The following is a 17,377-nucleotide window of genomic DNA, read 5'->3' as shown; positions in this document are numbered from 1 at the left end:
CTTCATGACATTAAGTACTTTGCCCAAGGTGGAACTTTTACTAAGAAACAGAACTGGGATTTGAACTCAGAGCTATTTGACTTAGATGGTAGTCAGGTTGATGGAACATGCCTTCCTTTTAGGAGCCTACAAAACAGACTGACATTATTACAAAGCAAACTATGTGTATAATCAGAACTATCTTTTCACATATAAGAGTCAGTGGGATCATTCAGGTGTGAAAGCATCTCTCTGTTCTGAATACCCTAAAATGAGAGGCTCAATAGTCAGTTATTTATAGCAAATATGCATACTTTTCACTTTGATAGCCTCTCAGCAATGACTACAAGTCTCAGAATTATGCTTTAGGGATTTGACTTTTCTCTGCCACTGGCCACACATTTAACCAACCAAGTGTTCAGTTCTGAAAAGATGTTTTTTTTTTCTCTCTGTACAATCAAAACTCAACTGTGGGTACCCAATAAGGGAATTAACTTTTCAAAAATAATCTTTACATGTCTAAGTTTGAAATTTTTAACTCTAATTGAGGTTCAGCATAAAAATGATACACTGTCATTTGATGGGAGAAATTTATCTTTCAGATACGGGAATGACTTTAGCTATTGCAAAGCACCCATTTGCTGAACGATTTCTTCTCCCCTTCAAAGGCAGAATTTTATTATTGAGTTCCATATAAATGTTCAAATGTGACTTACAGGTCAAAAATCACAGCTTAAGTGGATTTGATGGTTTTTCAGAAATCATTTATAAAATTATTTTAGGTCACTGCTTGTTTTAATTGAAGCATCAAACTAACAGTGAATAAAAAGTATTGCCAGTGCTCAGATAAGTTGATTGCCTGGTAAATGTGTCTCTTTTTAAAAAATATTTTCTTATGCACAGTAACAAACATGACTGGATCATCTATTTATTTATTACTAATTTTTTCTCTATATATTTGAGTACCTATTATGTGACAAGCCTTATGCTTCAAATATGCTTACATGTTAATTTTACACTTTGGTGAGAGACTGCTATACTAGGTATGATTGTTGAAAGTGCCTGTCATGTGCCAAGCACTTAACACATATCACCTCTAAGGATCTCAACAACTCTATTATATTCTTATTATCTTTCTACTTTACCCTTGTTTAAGCTTAGAGAAACAAAGCAACTTGGTAAAGTCACAGAGCTGTGATTTTAACTCAAGTGCGTATAAGGACAAATATACTATTTTTCTATCATGTTTGCTCCTGTCATCCTTCTTGAACATCTCTGAGGTTGAACTTCTCAGCTGAACTTTTGGCAATAAGAGACATACTGGCTCCTAATGTCTGATTTCTGAAAGATAGAATTCTTGAAAACTTGGGGCCAGGCTCATTAGGGTAGAAGACTCTTAGGATTCAGGCCATAGTAAGGTTGGATTCCGTTATTGTAGGCTACTAGAATGGACGACCCTGAGTTCCTAGACTTATGCTGTCTGAAGACACTGGATGCTCATTAGGGACTCTTCTGGTCCAGGGGAGATGGTTCTTTCACCAATCTCTTCTATTATGGAACATACAAACAGTCTTGCCTGGGCCTAAAGGAATAATTGGATTAGCATCCTATGATTCAGAAGAAACAATTGAATTCAAGGTAGGGCTTAAACCCTAGGATTCTAGAATCTTTCATCAAAGTAAGAATGACCTCGGAGAGGTCAGAGATCTGGTTCCATCAATGAACCAGCAAGCCCAATAGGACCTGGGGACATATGCAGGACCACAGCAGATATGGTTTTGGTAGGTTCATTGGTTCAGAGGGCAATGCCTACTTAGTGCTCAGAAATTTCTAGGGAATAAGACCCTGATTCCAAGCCTATACCCTGAACTACCTCTGGATTTCAGGGACTCCACTGAAGGGAGTGTCTGAAATTTTGGGAGAAGTAGCTTTTGACATTCCTAGAGACATTTCCTGAGCTCCAGGGCTAACACAGGGCCTGTTTTAGGGAAAATGTTTTAGCAGAAAACTTGAGGCCAGGAGAACCTAATGTTTTCAGAGTATGGTCTCCAAGCTTACAGTTATTAAAAGGCCAAAGATGATTTATTGGTTTACTTGATCTGTTTTTTTTTTTTTTTTATGCCACATTACTAGGGGACCATTCAAATTTAGTGTATTGTCCTCCACTATGAAGCTTACATGTAGAGAATCAGTGTAATTCACTTACTATCAACAAACATCAGATTTCTCTATCAGTGGAAGTCAGTTGGGGAATGAGTCTTGATGATTATGGATTAGAGGAGTAGAGATTTAGGACCTTGATTTTCTTCAGTGGTCTATGGTACTCATGAGTGGGCCCCCTCTGGACTCATGGTTGCTGTCTGAGAGGTCTGGGGGGAGGTATCAGATCCCCATTAATAAATATATTGAAGTTTAGAAGCAAATAATCCAGTCCTTATAGGACTGGATTAAGTAACTAACTCACCATGGATCCAGAAGCAGGAACCCTATTACGGGCAAACCGAGTCCACCACAAGATTTGTGCTTTGCTCAATAATGACTAGATTTCATCTCAAGTACCTCCTTTTTTTTTTTTTTTTTTTTTAAATTTTTATTTATTTATGATAGTCACACACACAGAGAGAGAGAGAGAGAGAGAGAGAGAGAGAGAGGCAGAGACACAGGCAGAGGGAGAAGCAGGCTCCATGCACCGGGAGCCCGACGTGGGATTCGATCCCGGGTCTCCAGGATCGCGCCCTGGGCCAAAGGCAGGCGCCAAACGGCTGCACCACCCAGGGATCCCTCAAGTACCTCCTTTAATCAATTAGTAATGTCCACTTGGAGCCCTGTGTTGAGAGGGATTCTGAGGTTCTATATCAGCTCAGTGAGAAAGGCTGTCATATTTGATCAATAATGTCTGTCATGGGCATGAGGTAAAAGAGGAGAGGTAATACATGTGCCACATATTTATCATTTCTTTTTTTTTTTCATTTCTTTTTTTTTAAAGATTTATTTATTTATTTATGAGAGACACAGACTGAGAGAGAGAGGCAGAGACATAGGCAGAGGGAAAAACAGGCTCCTTGCAGGAGCCTGATGTGGGACTCAATCCCAGATTCCAGGATCACGATCTGAGCCGAAGGTAGGTGCCCAACTGCTGAGCCACCCTGGTGTCCACACATATTTATCATTTCTGATATGGCTTTGGAGCTATAGAACTTTGAGGACAGCATTGGTCCCAGAGTCTGGGCAAGACAAACCCAACTAATGTGAGTAAAGTAACCTAAGAAACTCACTTCTCCATTACAGCTGTGTGCAACCATTTCCATATTTTATAAGTTCATAAAATCCTGACAATTCTTTGGCTTTCCTGGAAGAAAGGAAGGATGGACGGAAGGATGGACGGAAGGAAGGAAGGAAGGAAGGAAGGAAGGAAGGAAGGAAGGAAGGAAGGAAAACATTCCACATGAGTTCCTTGCTTTCCTGCCCTATCACTCAATGTCTCTTATCCGCCCCATCTTTCCTTTTGTGTTTTTTGTCTATTTTGTTTTGTTTTTGTTTTTGTTTTTATGATATAGAATAAAGCATCCTTCCACCTTTTTAGAGCCAGCCTCTTATTCTCTTCTTCAGGCTCATTACCCACAATTTAAAAGGAAAGAGCTGATGTGGAGAAGTAAAGTTTTTTAGAAATACATTCCCAATCTCTACACCTCTCCCACACAGCCCCACCTTTTCCTGTGTGTCTAACCTACCAGTGGCCGTGGGTTTCACAAATTACTGTTTTTCTTTATTTCAAATTAATTTTTCTCTATCATCAAGTTATCAGACCGCAGTCCCAATTTTAAGTAATTTTGAATTGAATTTGCATGATTTGTAAAATACAAAGGAAAATGGAAATTCAGCTTCCTGGTTCCCACTACTTGCTGAGCATGTCTTACATCAGTTTGATTTTGTTTGATTACATGAGCTGAAGTTCATGGTTAAGGATAAAGAAATTGAGTATAATGTTGCCATCTAATAGTTCGAAGGAAATACAATTTATATCTGTTATCAAAATTGTGTTCTAATGTATTTGAAGTGCAAAGATCTATGCTCAGAGAGAGGTCCTGAATATTTCCAGTTTAGTTGAAATTGAGATTTTGGAATGTGGTTATGTTTTCTGAACTTATTCTCTTCCTAAATTGACCTTATGCAAAAAACAACTTATTAATATTTAAATAGCTAATGCCGATGGTACTGTCTTCAACCTTCATGTCTCATTAGCAACTCATAACCTCAGTATTCAGTAGTTTTCTTGGTTACTTGTATAATCTATAATCTTCATTACTTGTAAAATCTATAAGAGTTTTGTAATATTTGCCTTATCTTTCCATACTGTATATCATCAGTGAAAACATATATATGTATATATGTGTCTATACATATATGTATTTATATATAAATTTTTATTCTGTGAGTTGTTCACCTAAAAGTGATTTTTTAATCCAGTCTTCACAAATAGAGAACTGTGATATTCAGTATCTAAAATTCTTCTTTTTAAAGGATTGTGACTTTCTGCTGGAAAATAAAAAAGGAAAAAAAAGCACTTGTTGCATATTTCTTTAAGACAAAAAAAAGGAAGTAGTTCTATTACTTGGTTTCTTTAAAGATGTAGAGACAGAAAGAGAAAGTAGCAAGAAAGAAGAGAGCCAAAAATTACTTCTTTTTTCAAGAAAGGAGGGAAAAATTGAAAATGCCTTTTGCAAGAGAAAGTCACAGCATGGGGTGTTTTGTGACAAAATTTTAATGAAAGGCAAGCTTCTTTATTGAAATCTAATAAATAATAGTCCAGGCAAAGCAGGCTTGGCCATTTTATTTTTAAGTGAAATGATGAAACGCAGATTGATTGGACTTCTAAGTCAAGAATTTATTGGGTTCATTGGCCATTTTTAGGAGAGCTTTGACCTTTCCATAAAGTGTGAAGGGTCCCAATCTCCCATAAAGTTGTGCCCTCAAAGAGTGAGCAGTATTCATTCTCTAATAAAGTTATAAAGGAGAAAAAGAAAGTGCTCTGACCCATCAGCTGAGCAGTTGCAGTGTCTGTCACACAGAATCCTCTCAAGAAAATAGCTTTAAAGGCCAGAACCTAGGGAGTTCTGAGGCCAGCTTCCTTGTTTGATTTCTAAAGGAATGATTGTTACTCCCGGTTTTCCAAATTGCAAATTAGGCACTAGAGAAGTATTTGATGTGAGTCTGCTGAATTCTCTTGTCTGCCAATCCATAAACAGAATTAATTGCCTACTCTGTACCCAGCACTAGAAACAGTAGCTAGTCTCACTATTTATGAGGGTAGGGGGGTATCCATTTAGAATGCATAATACCTGTGCTTTTTTAAATTTGATACTTAACCCATTTAGTTTCTAACTCTCAGAGGAGCATATGTACAAATGCTTTAGTTCTCAGAGTTCTAATACATTAATTCGTTTTTGTTTTTGTTTTTGTTTTTCTGTGTTGTTAACATGGCATAACCTTGGTATAGATTGGTGTTAAAACAAACTTATAATAATGATACTGATGTGTAGAAACAAGCTTTTCAAATGAAAGTCAGTACCTGGGGAGGCTTATAAACAATTTTTTCATACTCCCTTTGCTCTGAATTTGCAGAGTGGTAACTGCTTCTAGCCTCTTTTTGGTTTAAATGTTAAACCTGGCCATCTTTGTTTATAGTACAGAACTTTAAGATACAAGGTACATTCAAATGCTGCATTCTTTGGACCTACATGGATTGTTGGGGAAACTAATTGTGGTAAAATGGAAAGAAAAGCCAATTGGGATTTGTAGTTAACCAGGTAAACTTGTGAGAAAAGAAAAGAAAAGAAAAGAAAAGAAAAGAAAAGAAAAGAAAAGAAAAGAAAAGAAAAGAAAAAAGAAAAGAAAAGAAAAAAGAAAAGAAAAGAAAAGAAAAGAAACCCCTCCCCATGCCTTAGTTTCCTAATCTGTAAAATGAAGATAGAATTTTATATACAGTAGTTATAATTACCAGAAACTTTGTCCATTTCCTCCTCACGATGTTTGACATCCCAGCATCTATGTATATAGTACCTTCACACAGATGAGTTTGATCATATTTTTTAGAAAGATTTTATTTATTTATTTGAGAAAGAGAGAGAGAGAGCACAAGTGGGGAGAGGAGAGGGAGAGGGAGAGAGAGAATCTCAAGCAGACTCCATGCTAAGCACAGAGCTTGATGCAGGGCTCTATCCCAGGACCTGAGCAGAAACCAAGGGTTGAACGCTTAACCAACTGTGCCACCCAGACACCCCTGATCATATATTTTGGTGTGGATGCTATTAGGTGTGTTAGCACCTAATTAGCATATCCAAGGTAGAAGATATGCTTTCCTTTTTCCAGGTCTGTGTACCGAGAAACCATTTCTGAAGCATGTGAATCCTACCATCTCACCTAAACAAGGTTCCCTCTTCTCCCACTGCTGCCCCCAAATTTCACTACTTGGAGTTGATTACTTTCTGTCTTGCAGATTTTATAATTCTGAGACTCCCAATTGCAATGCATCATAATATCTCTTAACTTTTCATCAATGCCTGAGTTTGGAGCTGAATGTGGGCCCCAGTCCTGTGACAAATTCCTAAAGAGAGCTGAAGGAAAGAGGAGATGGTGAAGGAGGAGGTAGCCTGGGGTAGATGAAATAAGGCACTCTGGAAATAGAAAACTTACAATCACTTATTTCACAGATTTACCTGGAAATTGCATGATATGGTTAATAGAAATATTTTTTAAATCTGTTTTTCTAAAAAGAAAACAAAAAGTTATGGGGTTCAAACTAAATATGACTTTCAACTCTTTTTGGTAATTCATGTGAAGTTTTTATTGATTTAGAGTCATTATTTTTATCTAGTACTAGATATCTAGTACTAGATTGAAAATCTAGGCTTGCTTTTGCTTGTACAAATTAGTGCATGGCTGAGGGAGGAAGGCATAAAAAGCCTTGCTTATTTGCCCTATAACCTGGTGTTTACCTTGAGGTTCATTTAATGTGGCAGGTGGTGACAAACCACTGCTTATGACATCTCTTGCAATGTAACCTCATCACTCAATGACAAATGCTTCTGACAAATGGAAACCGGGTACTATTCCAAACCAGAAAAAAAAAAAAGGAATATAATTCAGATATGTGATAATAAAAATGGTTTCTCAAAACATGTCAAATAAATTAGGCCTCTAAGAAGGGTCCATATTATAATGGCAAAGATAAAATAGAACGGATTTTTAATTTTTTTTTTCCCTAGGATTTTGTTGTTGTTGTCAGTTGTCAGAGTGAATTAATACTTTTGGAAGCAGGCCTATTACCATGCCACCTTGTGCTGTTGCTTTTTAGTGGTTTGAACTGTTAGTGCTAATTGAAAAATTCTCTGGGGAAGTTAATTGGGAATGACACTAGTTAGTTGTGGCTGAGGACATAACCAGGTTAATTGTAGATTATGGGTCAGATAAAAGGCTAAGCTTTTTTACCTCTCGCGTTTTAGCTAAGTTCATGAATTAGTTGTTTTTAAATCATAAAATTTTAGTGCAAGACAATTCTGAGAAGGCAAGGGTAACTTCACACTTAATTGGGGGGCAGTTGGAAATGTTAGTGCTGTGTTGTTGGGGTTGGCATGTTCTCCTTAAAGCATAAGTAAATCAGCAGTGAAATTAGGTGAGACTCAGCACGTGTACAATTTATATAACAGCATTTCTCAGGCTTTGGCCAGCCACATGCTACCTGCAAGACCTTTGCTGCCTGCACTATTACTTGCTTAATATTTTTCTCTAAGCTACTGTCGCTATTTGCTTTGTTTTCACTTATCCTTGAAACAAACAATAATATCCATAATGAATTCAGAGGCCTGAGTTATTTTTATATGCATTAAAAACACATAATCAAAAAAACCCACATAATTGTTGCTATTTAAAAAAAAACAACTTTAATTTTTATATATAAAAAAATACTGTGTACCACCATGCAAATGCTCCATATTTTGGGATACACTTATATAATCTATACATGTACCATGCGTTTTCATAACTACATAGTTTTATTTTTTATACTTCCAGAATCATTGATTATTTTTCCCCCTTTGTTGAACTGGGAAATGCATTTGTGTATGTGAAACATTAAAAAGGAGATGAAAATAAAGCACACGTTTTATATAATTACTTGTTGGTTTGTTCTGGAATTATGCAAGTAAGTACTAATTAGAGCAAGTACACTTTGGGACACCATATGGCAGAGGCTTCCTATGGCAAAGGGACGAGAGACAGAGTTGGGAACAAAAGGAGCTTGCCAGCCCAGGCCCATTGCTGCCAGTCATAGATGGTGAAGTAGCAATTCTGATTCATTGGCAGTGGCTGCTGGCTGCTGGCTGCTGGTGTTGAAAGTGTTGAAAACTCTGAGACTGAGTGAGTGCTCAGCAGGGAAGGAGAGCAGGCTTTGATAGTGATGACTGCCCCAGGCTGGAGAGAGGCGGGAGTATTGAGTGTGTCAGGAATTTTCCATATTCCTCCTTTGGGGAACAGACACCATGGTGGAGTATTTCTTCACTATGGTTTTACATTGAAATGGAAAGTTTTCTTTTTCTCATTGGACCACTGGGTTTGTCATCTACTTGATGTCTCCATCTTTGTTATTTTTTAATTTGACTTCATCTGATTTTATTGCAATACGTATCTAATTTTCAATCATAATAATAGTTTTAATTGATTTTTCCTTTGCTTTCCTGTGATCATACTCTGACATTCTGACACTCTTATCTACCATGAATATTTCCAAGACCTATCCGACCTTACACTGAATTCTGCAAAGTAGCTGGGGACTAGACTTTCTGGATTCTCTCTCTTACTGAATCTGAAGTTGGACTCAGTCACTGATTTTCTGCTGATAGGTGTATGTGTCATCTTTTGTGTTTCCAAGTTTCTAATAGGCCAGGAACACCTGGCTACATATGATTTACACGTATATTTTTGTACCCACGACATCGGAAATACGATGAGATGATTTATAAGTAATGAGAACTATTTTTTAAGAGTGGGAAGTTCTTGGCATTGGGTCGGGATAGCTTCTGGAGAGGTCCAGATATTCAGACACACAGATGAAGAGATAGGAGACTTTTTTTTCCTCCTTCCTCTTCATCTTCCATCTTCTGTTGTGCTTCCAGAGATGGATGACAGACAAAGGGTTGAACCAGCAGATTCTACTCTCGTCTGAAGTGGTAAACCAAAATTTGCATTTTTAAACCAAGTCTTGGCACTCCCACCCAGTCTTAGTTTCAGTACAAGGGCCACCGCTGTTTTCTTTGGCACCAAATCCACCATTAGAGCTTGTGGAAAACCTGCTAATGAGCCAGGTTCTACTCTTGCATGTTACCCATGTCCAGACCCTATCCCTCAAGTGTCCCAAACCAGTATGCAAATCACCCTCAATCAAAAATGTCAGATTTTGTCTAGGAGGCCATTTCTCCTAAGGATCCCATTCTGGTTCTAAACAATTGGTGGTTCTCAAATTTGAACCTATATCAGAACCATCTTATAGGGCTTGTTAAAACACACATTGCTGAGCCCCACCCTCTGATATCAGATTAGGTCTCCCTGGGGTGGGTGGGACCTGAGAATTTGCATTTCTAACAAGTTCCCAGGTTGTTGATGCCACCAGTCTGGAGGTTACACCTAAGAATCCTTAAATAAGATTTCCCTTTCCCCTCATTTCAAGCCTCAGTGAAAAAAAAAATTCTTTTTTTGCTTCTTAATTTTTTCATTCACTTTGCAAATATATATATTGGATGCTTCATGTGTGTCTTGTCTTACACTAAGCCCTGGAGATACTGCTCCATTAGGACAGGATTTCTGCTTGCACAGAGCTCACAGTCCAGGGAGATGACCTGTGGGATCACATGTAAACTCCTTAGAACAGCACACAAGGCTCTTTGTGTCTTGTCTCTACCATACTCCAGTCTCATTCCTGCACCTTCCCACTTGACTAGAGCTCCTTGACAGTAGAGATGATCTTTTATTCATATTTGTACCCATCAGAGTGGAGAATCACAATGGAAACGCCATGGGAAGCAGAGCCAGAGAACGAACACTTAAGCTGATAAATTTTTGGAGGCCCAGTGTAAGGCAACTCTGAGAGTCAAAAACTCTAGGGAGACCCATCATAGAGGGGGCCCCACTGTTTTGTGAGATTTACCTCTAGGAGTTTGACCAGTTCTCACAGTAAGTATCAAAAAAACAAAACAAAACAAAACAAACAAACAAACTTTGATGTGCTTCCATTAGGCTAAGGAGAAAGGAGAGGCTAAGGAGAGAGGTCTGGCTGTCCTATAGGTGATCCCTGTTTATCCAAGTAGTTGCTTGCAATGTGTACAAAGCTCCACATGTGGAGAGTGTATGAGAATTCTCAGCAGTGATTGCTCTGGTGCTTGTTTCCAACACTTCTACAGCTCTACCTTCCCACCTCTTGTATTCCTTCTCCTTCCAGTTCCCCAGTACACATGAACCAGCAAATAAGCACCTAACAGACACACAGTCTAGAATAAAAGAGAATTAAATTCCTTGAATTGAGGTGCCATAGAGATGTAGAACTCTGGGAGCTTCATTCACAAAGGGAATCCACAAACAGAATGGAGCCTCTAGCTAGCTTCTCATCTGCCTTCCCCAAAATCCACAGCCAGAAAATCCATTTGTAAAAACCAATTCACTGCAAGGCATAGCCTTGGGCCTCGACCAGTCTAGACACTGCAGACAGCCCCACCTTCAATAAGAACTCCAAAAACACTGTTTTGCTTGGTTACTCACAGGGAAATCTTCTTGGTCTCACCCAGGGGTGTGCCTCCTGTCAGAATTTCCTTCCCAAAGAGATTAAGAGCTAGGGAAGAGCAAGGGAACAGTAGACTAGGGGCCAACCCATACTTTGCTCATGATTCCTGATTCAGTTTAAATCAGCCACCTCAATTTACATATCATTGTGTCTCATCCCTCCATAGCCCTGGGGTCTTCTCCAACACCACACCCTTGACTGGGAAACTTTCTTCTTCCTCCTCAGTGGTTCTTAGCCCTCATTATTCAGCATAGGTTGAAATGACATAGAAACTACCACTCCTGTGAATGTTATAGCAAGTAGGAGAGAAAGTGACCTTTTTTTTTCCCCAATGGAAGGTCCCCAAACCATCCCACTCACAGCCTTTCCAGGAGGAGGTCTGTGCTCTGTCTCTTGCTTTTAAATTTAATGACTTAATGTTTCGGACTAAATTTCCTTGCTTGGTCAGCTTTGGTAGCTCATCTGTGCCCTGGAGGATAATAGCAAATAAGATTTTTGGTTTTTTCTTCTTTCCTAATATGGGAAATTAATATGCTACAATCCATCTCCCGTTTTGTGTGCCTTTTCCACAAAGACTATTATTGAAAGGTAAATTCGTAGACTTTCACTGTGTCTCTTAAAAAATCCTCATCAGGGGCAGCCCTGGTGGCGCAGCGGTTTGGCGCCGCCTGCAGCCTGGGGTGTGATCCTGGAGACTCTGGATGGAGTCCCACGTCGGACTCCCTGCATGGAGCCTGCTTCTCCCTCCTCTGCCTCTCTCTCTCTCTCTCTCTCTCTCTCTGTCTCTCTCTCTCTGTCTCTATGAATAAATAAATAAATAAAAAATCTTTAAAAAGTCTTCATCATCTCCCCTTTGCTGAAAAATCCAAGGGAAAAACAACTTCTGCTTTCGTCATTTCTACGGGTAGAATTCCACAGAAACTCTAGGAAATCATCTTATCAATAAGGCTTTCTGTCTCTTTAGCAATACATATCTAATTTTCAATCATAATAATAGTTTTAACTGATTCTTCTTCAATCTGAAGAGTTCTGTGACACCACTCACATTATTTTAATGACTTATTTTCATCAATTAATATAAATTGACGGAGTATCAGAAACTGAGACTCTAGCAAAGGTGAACAGTGGATATATATCTCCACTCACATTTCTGCCTGCTTGATTCTTTTTTCTGAGAGGGTGGTTTAGAACAGTGCTAATCTTACTAAAAATTGCTGAGTTTTATTTCACACTAATAACATCTGGCATTTTTATGCATTAAGGATAAATTAAGCACTCAGTGAACACAGATTAGACATGGTTTTCACCATGATGTAGCTTATTCTATATTCGTTATATATAGAGAGAACTTTGTGCTTGTGACAATATGTATTGTATAAGTATGTGTGCACCTTTCAAATATATGAATCATTTCAGCTGATTTCAATTAAAGGCAACATTTTTGGTATATTCTGCTTGGCTATTAACATAGATGCTGAGAGTATTAGAGGTAAAGTGGCCCATAAGAACCACTTAGCCTAAAAATCTCATCTTGGAGACTGAAGAAACTATGAACCAGAGTGATTATTTTGAAGAATTAAAGGATGTATCCTGTGAAGTTGATCAGAATCAAAGCTGAAAGGCAAGAATTGTATACCTGGTCCAAGGCAGTCACCACCACACCATGTTGTTCTTCAAATAATGAACAAATTATGCAAGTACGTGAACATTTGGGAATAATTGTGTTAAATTCTACAGAATTATAAGATACTGGTTTTAAATGATCCTCAGATACACATTTTTAAAAATTTTAATATATTTTATTTTGAATTAATTTTGGACTTACCGAAAAATTGCAAAGATAATTTCAAGAGCTTTGTTTTGTTTTTTAAATATCTTTTTCACCCCACTTCCTCTAATGTTAATATTTTAGAAAACTGTAGGACAATTATCACAAGAAATTAATATTGGTATAATATATATTATACTTCAGAACTTATTCAAATTTTGCCAGTTTTTCTACTTTTTACACCCTCCCTTCCTCTCTCTCTCTCTCTTTCACTCTACAGGTAATCTTAAGTTTATATCATTTCTCATTAGTCTCCTCCACTCAGTAATCACTTCTAAGTCTTTCTTTGTCTTTTATGACCTTGACACTTTTGAAGAGTACTGGTAAGTTATTTTATGCAATGTCTCTCAATTTGGCTTTGTCCACTGATTTCTTATGGTTGCAGTAAGATTATAAACAGCTCTGAAATCAGGACACATCTTGTGATTGATAGTATGTCTTACTTTAATGAGTAATATTTTTTTTCTTTCTTTCTTTCTTAGTGGTACATAAAATAATGGTGCATCTTATGACCCATGTTGCTTTAGAATCCATGAAACGTAGTGAGTGCATATGTTTGCGCATGCACGATCAGTTTTTATCTACCAAAAGTCTATTCCTTCTGCTTTTAGTTTAGTGCCCAAAAATTCCTTCCATATAAGACTTAAATAAGATTTTTTTTTTTTTTTTAGGTAAAAGCCTAGTAAAGGATAGAAGAAATAAATACTACAAGTAGAGGATTTTTTAAGTCATTAGGAAATCACATGCAGGAACAAAGACAGAATCAAACTCTAAACAAATTTTTGTTCCGTATGAAAATAGAAATAATTATTTAGAGTCTTTCTTCATAGTATATTATGAAATTTCAAGAAGTTCAGAAATACTTTCTGAGTAACTAAAGCTCCATGGGGCAAGGGGGGATAAGCTCCACTCTAACAGATGTGCGGGAATACCACGTAAACAAAACTCTATGAAAAGGATGCCTCCCCTCTTCTTCCTGTTTTCTTCTTTCTCCTTTCCCTCTTCTCCATTTTTTCTTTCCTTCCTTCTTCCCTTCTTCCTCTTGGCTTTCTTCTCCTTTTCTTTTTCTTTCTTTCTTCTTCTTCTTTTTTTTTTTTTACTTCCAGCTCTTCTTCCTCCATCTCTTCTTCCTTCTCTGTGATGTTCACCTCCTCCTCCACTCCCTCCACTTACTCCTCTTCCTCCTTTTCCATTCTGTCCTCCCTCCCAGTTCCTCTTCTTCCTCCTCCTCTGCTTTCTACCCCCTTTACCTCCTTTGCTTCCTCTTCTTCTTCCTCTCCTATTTCTCCCTTCACTCCTCTCTTCCCCCTCCTCTATTTCTTCTCTTCTTCCTCTTCAACTCCCTTTTTTCTCCTTCCCTACTTCTTTTCCTCTACTTCCTCTCTTTCTCCTCCTCTGCCTTCTCCTCTACTTCTCCCTCCTCTACTTCCTCCAATTCTTCCTCTCTTCCTCTTCTTCCACCCCTCTCCATCCTCACCAATGCTCTTTCTCCTGTTTACTTACTTTTTTTCTTCTTCTCCCCACATCATCACCTAGTAAGGGAATATTCCATAATATAATTACATAGCCATAAAACTGCTAACTGAAGTCTGGGATAGACTCCTCAAGAAGCTCCATTGCCCCAGTCACTTCACATCTTACTCACTTGGAGAATGTGCTAGAGAAAAAGCATATTAGGAGATGGTAGCATGCTGGTCCAATATGTCTTTTCCATCTTCAATTTATAGGATAGTATGGGACTCAGATCATCATGATGTCTTAGCTGGTGTTAATTCAGAAATGAGGTTGAAAACCTGTACCACGTTGTTTTTCCCCCATCTAAGATAGATACTTAGAGCACAGTGCAGTGGGCTTCTGGCCTTAAGTAAAGGAGGCTGGGGTGGCCAGGTAGAGATTACTGAATAATACTACATCAGCAGCATTGAAGTTTGAATCTGGGGATGTGTCAGCTTAGAGAATCTGAGTATTTGCACAGGCTGAATGTTTCTGCAGTCTTTTCTGCAGCTGTCAGAAGTGCCCTGGTCTGCCCTTTTCCTCACGCCTTCTCTCGATAATTCTATTACTCAGGGGAAGGAGACTTAGGAAAGTGAATGACTCATTACTCCATTAGGCAATGGGACACTTGGGTTTTGACTCAGGCTGCTCAGACTGCCAGTCTTGGCTTCTGTGGCAACCCGGATGCACAGGAAATCTGAGATTTAAAGTTGTGAATTCAGTATTGACATGAAAAATGCCACTTGTGTTGTGCTGAAACAGGCATGCTGATTATGTAACAGCTTCCAACACATTCCCTGCTGGTGGTGGGTTTTGATTGACATTTTATGGGCCTTATTACTCTTGAAAACAACACTAAAAATGCCATGACAAGCTCGAGATGGAAATATGAACACATGATCCTCTTCCTGCTGAACTAGAAAATGGCTTTTCAGAATTCTTCTGGGAAGAAGGTAGAAAAAATAAAAGATATTCACATAGTTTCATAATGATAAGCCTCCTGTTGTTCCCGGAATGGGGAAGATCCTCAAATCTTAGAGCAATTTGACATAGTCTAGATTCAAGGACTTCTCTTGGCTTCTTACAACTTACAAACAAATGCTGACTTTTGAAGTAGAGAATGAATTGCATAAGACATAGATGGTTTGATAAATATTGTCTTTACAGTAGTGATTTAGAGTTTATTTCATAACTCCTTGGTAGAGGGAGTTTATCATTTTAACAATATAGAGATGGAAATGCAGCAGAAATTTAGATGACATGAATGAATATAAGGTGATTTTTTTCTTTTATATACAACAAAGTTTTAATATGGAATGGCTTCAAAATGTCAGTGAAATATAAATGGCATGTTGCATTTATTTTAATTGAATTATTCATTCTCCCCAAATATTTTAGAATAGCAAACATTCTGAATTAGGATTTTAGTCTTTCCAACTTCCTTCTGATTTTATATAACTAAAACTAAAACATATAGACTTAAAGATACCAGCCGACATCTTTGGATTCTGAATGATAGCTATCTGGGTTGCTATGTAAGCAATAAAGTAATAGCAACAACAACAGAAATAATACTACCTATTGATTTACTGAGTTATTTTTTTAATTTTTAAATCCAAGCAGCCTGGTTTCCACAACTGGTATGCTATACTTGAGGCTTATTTTCTAAAATCATGCTCAACTTAAAATGGGAAGGTAGTAGATTTGGTATTATTTTCTCCCAAGATGAGTGTCCTCTGTCCTCTGAAGAGGACACACATGAATGCCACACATTCAAGCAGGTGTGGAGTAATAAGCACAGAATGAAAAACTACATTTGTGAAGCCCTTTGAAAGAAAGACATTATGAAAATCTTTTTTTTTTTTCTTTTTGGTATTGGATATATTGGAATTACAAATCAGTACAATTGAGGCAGAAGTTTACCTTGAAGCACATGTTTGGTGTTGGCAAAGCTTCAGTTGTTTTTGATAAACCTATTTTCATGCAGAAATTACTATAAATGGGCAGCAGATGTTTGCTTTTAAGGATCCTGCTTTTCATTGGTCAGCAAAATAAGAATGCACGTGGTGCTTGTTAAGAAGCAGCTGGTGTCAATTTATGAGAATGATGGTCTATCCTCTTCTGCCTTGACCAGTCTAAGAGCAGCAATATCAATATTTAAAGTTGTATATTCAACATTCATTTATATATGAATATACCCTAAGTTGATTACAGAGGTGATAGATTTTATTCAATATAGAACTGCATACCCAGAATTTAAGAGTCTCCTTTTGCCTCATCATTATAAATTAGCTGGAGATATGGCTATTGCTATCCTAACCTATCCATGTTTTAACATCCAAAAACTAGAGAGGAAATTATGGTAAGGCTGAATGTGACCTCTTTTCAGATGGAGTATGTTTATATGAATAGTCAAGGGAGATGGAAGATATATATAGATATAGATAGATACAGATGTAGATATAGATATTATTCCTCATTATTGAGAATTTGCAAAAACTGACGAGTTATTTTTCATGGGGCAAATAATGAGACAAAATCCTGAAGAGATCTCTCTTTTGGATAACTCATTTTTAATTCCATAAGCAATAAAGGTGCTGGTGGTGGAATTACTTTAAATGCTGCCTTTTGAAGATGGATTGACTATGCTTGTTTTTATCTCTTTTATCTTAATTTTAATTGTTATACAACCCAGTACACTCTTAATCTGTATGTACTTATGTAACTGCCTCTGATTAAGATGTAGGATATGTCCAACATGCCAGAATGCACCTTTGTCACCTTCTCATTTCATCTCCTTCATGCAAGGCAACCCTTATTCTAAACTTATTCACCATCCCATTAGTTTTGCCTGTTCTTCATATGCATGGACTCAAACAGCATGTTCTTTTTGCATCCAAAAAAACATTCTTTTTGCTCCAAAAAAACATTTTTACATTCATTCCTATTGCTGCATATTCAAGTAGTTGATTTTTAAAATCAATGTGCGGTATTCCATTTTATGTAGCTAGTATTTGTTTAACCATTCTTCTGTTGATGGGCATTTGAGTTTTTCCCATTCATGAGTTAGCTATTATTAGTAAAACTGCTAAGGACATTCTTGGCCTTGTCTCCAGGTGAACAATTACATTCACTTTTCTTGGGTGTGTACAGGGAGTTGAATTGCTACGTGACAGTGTAGGCATAAACTTAGAATTTTGAGCATGCCAGTGTGGTTTTATTTTTATTTTTTATTTTTTTGTCAGTGT

At 37.5% G+C, this 17,377-nt stretch overlaps 1 protein-coding gene and 1 long non-coding RNA gene across 5 annotated transcripts in view; both read left to right on the top strand.

The window, feature by feature from the left end:
* The window catches only part of MACROD2 (mono-ADP ribosylhydrolase 2), a 1,919,734-nt gene that overhangs the window by 889,880 nt on the left and 1,012,477 nt on the right, over positions 1–17,377 (top strand). The gene's annotated exons all lie outside the window — the stretch shown is intronic.
* Positions 1,647–3,561, top strand: LOC144297914 (uncharacterized). The gene is made up of 2 exons (XR_013364843.1): positions 1,647–1,760; positions 3,268–3,561. It is a non-coding gene; the product is annotated as an uncharacterized LOC144297914 (long non-coding RNA).

The sequence above is a fragment of the Canis aureus genome, chromosome 26 (assembly GCF_053574225.1).
Source record: "Canis aureus isolate CA01 chromosome 26, VMU_Caureus_v.1.0, whole genome shotgun sequence".
In the NCBI taxonomy this organism is placed as follows: Eukaryota; Metazoa; Chordata; class Mammalia; order Carnivora; family Canidae; genus Canis; species Canis aureus.
Note: the sequence above shows the minus strand (reverse complement) of the source record. Positions and strands in the feature narration are given on the sequence as shown.